Below are 3,128 nucleotides of genomic sequence, written 5' to 3' on the forward strand. Positions count from 1 at the left end.
ATAACTTGAGTTCCCTTGTTCTCCGTATTCCCCGCGCCCTGTGCCCCTTCATAATCCCATTTCTATCTATCTAAAGTTTCTGTATCACTTGTGCAAAGAGAAGTATAGACCTCCTCTATTTCCTCAGTCTTTACTCCTGTTGCCGCTGGCTAAATATGACTGTGCCTCCCTTACTTCAATTATGCAGAGAAAAATATAAACCCCCTCTCTTTCTTTTCAATCTTTACTCTTGTTGACGCTGGCTAAAAATGCTTGTGCCTCCCGTACTTCACTAAAGAAGTTTGTGCGCCCTTTCATAATCACTTTAAGTCGGGCGGGTTCTTGTAGATATGCTAGGCCTCCCAATTTATTTATTGGGTAGATTAATTTACGCATTTCCCATCTTTTGTCCATAGTGGTTTTGCTAAGATCTGACCGAGCGAAGATGGTAAGATTGTCAATAGTTATTGGGGTATTAGGTTTAGCTTTTTGCCACACAGCTTGTCGGAGCAGAAAGTTACTAAAATGTATTAAAAGTGGGCGTGGGAATTTACTGTTCTGGCGTTTTTGGCCAAGTGGAAGTCGGTGTGCTCTTTGTACTTGGGAGTCCCAGTCTCAGTCTGAGAGATCCGGGAAGGCGCGAGGCAACAGTCTCACCAGAAAGGCCCTCGGATCGGATCCCTCTAGCCCTTCCGGGATTCCGTAAAGTTTGAGGTTGGATCTTCTTTGTCGGTTTTCCAGGTCCTCGACTTTCCCCTGGAGTTGAATTAATTCTGCATCGTGGCGCCCCACAGTGGCACCTAACCGTTGTGTTCCTTCTTCTACCATGACTGTGCGTTGTTGGAGCTCTATTATTTCCTGTGTAACGCCCTTTAGTATGGAGGCTATATCAGTTATGGAGGTTTGTAGTCTTACATTGTCACTTTTCAGTTGCTGATAGTGTGCCTCCGATTCTACCCTTTGATTTATCAAAAGATTTAATATAGTGTCTAGTTGGGGGTGACCAGTGTTTCCCAACCTGATCTCTTCCGTTAAATTTGTATTCGTATTTTCAGCAGAAAATGTATTTAGGTCAGTATCAATATCCACAGATATCGGTAGATTAGAAGCTGTAGCAGTTGGTAGGAGATCTTTTTCTCCTGCGATCAGCTCAGAAGGGACATGGCTGGGAGTTTGCGTCATATAAGACCCTATTTTGGGGACTTGCAGTATCTCATTATCTGTAGGACTGCCCCCAGAGAGCCTTAAAGTCATATTCTTGACTAACCCCTTGGCCTCAATCCTTTTTCTTAGCGGACTTTTGTCGGTGACCATTTTTTTTGTAATCAAGGGGGCTGCTCCTGTAGTCAGGCTAGACAAAGCTCTCCCTCTCTTCTTGTGAGTTGTCTTGGCTTTACATCTGCGTCTCTGTGGAGGTAGCCTGCTCAGGGACTTATACGTAGACTTATCCAATTCCTCCTCTGTATCATAATCACAGTCCTCAAAGTAGAGATGTTCCTCAGCCAATTCCAAAGTCTGTTCCGAACCATAATTACCCACTGGGCACGTAGCAAGACTGTTACTTTCTTCTAATGTGCCTTTGCCTGTGTCTGTTGGGCCTTCCATCCTCGAAAATATAGCTGCAGCCTTGGGGATGGAGGTCGAGGTAGCTAAAGCATCTGATAATGTCTTGGAGATGTTTAATGATTGGGGCCCCCCATTTGCCACCCCATTTGCCACCTTTATTCCTTCTGTTGTCTCAGGGCTTTCTAGTGTCTCCCGGGTCTCGCTGTCTTCAGTAAGGGTAGGAGATGTAGCTGATTGAGCAGATAGAGCAGAATCATCCTCATGGTTTATATTATCCAATGTCATGGTATGTTGAAAACGTACTAATGCCCCATCTTCCCCTGAAGCCACCCCAGCTTTAACACTTTCAATAATGTCTGCACATTTCTGTGCCGTTTTTTTTTTAATTGTCCCGCAATTCAACAGAGGAGGGCGCAGAATCGTCTTACCTGTCGCCTTCCTGTCGCTCCCCTTCAAAATAGCAGCCTTATTAAGAACATCCGTGTCTCCTTGGGCCGGTGCTGCCAGTGTTGCCGCTTCTGCATTTGCTACCGTTTTCTCAGCCCCCCCCATCGTCATATCTTCTGTTGTCTCTACAACCGTGGCAACCAGTGGGGCAGGGGCTGGGGCTGCAGCTGTCGACGTGAGCGTAGGCAGAGCGGCCGCCGCCACCGCTGCTGCTGTTGCGGAGGTTTTGGTATTCCACGTTGTGCGCGGAGGGTGTTTGGGCGACATAGCTTCTGGTGATACAGTTGCACGCAGCGTCTTAGCCAGACCAAACAAATGGATACCAGGTCGAGCGAGCCGGTTCTCAAACCAGTCCCTCACCGCTCGCCAGATGCTCGTAGAAAGCCACAGCATCAATCAGCAACGATCATCCGTTGAGGGCAGTGTGGAGCGTTGTGGAGCGCTTGATAGCTGACCCGGGTAAGTAGTTTGGTGAAAAAAAAGCTGCAGCGATGCTTCTAAGCCGCTATGCCAGTCCGATTCATTCAGTCGGGTCTAGTCCGATTTTCGTCTCTCTTCTTTTCCGGTTGCTTCCTCGCCGTGTAGGCAGTCATTAGAATCACGATTTGTTCCCCATTTTCTGCACTCTTAGGGATTTTTAGGGGGCTCTAGAAATCCGCTGACACCAGTGTGGAGGGAAAGATCTCTCGGTCCGCCGCACAGCAGAGTCCTCACTCCGCCATCTTGGACTCCGCCCCCAACCTCGAAAAACTATAATTACTATTGGATTCCGGTATTTACGGAAAAGAAGGGTTCCCATTCAAAGATGGCGGGCGTTGTTTCGCGCCAGCCACGCCGTCACGTGTCCGCTCACCATTATGTTTATACTAGCGGAACTTGAGCGGTGATGTACAGGAGGAGATGAGGAGCTCCGTGAGGCTACGTACGGTGAGGAGTGGGGCAGCCGGTGAACAATGGTTAATCCTAGCTAGAAGGAAGCAGCTTTTTATATGGGATAGGTCGCAAGAAGAATATGTACATAGAATATCATTACATCTTTGTTAAGACGTTACTTAAAGAGTGGTTTCTAGCGGCACTATCCCCATTTTTTTATTCGGTGTGCGTTTCACACACCGAGCTCAATATTTGGTGAATTG

At 47.4% G+C, this 3,128-nt stretch overlaps 1 pseudogene; it reads right to left on the reverse strand.

The window, feature by feature from the left end:
• Positions 1 to 216: 216 nt before the first annotated feature.
• Positions 217 to 2,259, reverse strand: LOC147727599 (uncharacterized; annotated as a pseudogene).
• Between the last annotated feature and the right edge of the window lie 869 nt (positions 2,260 to 3,128).

The sequence above is a fragment of the Lissotriton vulgaris genome, chromosome 3_1 (genome assembly GCF_964263255.1).
Source record: "Lissotriton vulgaris chromosome 3_1, aLisVul1.2, whole genome shotgun sequence".
Classification (NCBI taxonomy): domain Eukaryota; kingdom Metazoa; phylum Chordata; class Amphibia; order Caudata; family Salamandridae; genus Lissotriton; species Lissotriton vulgaris.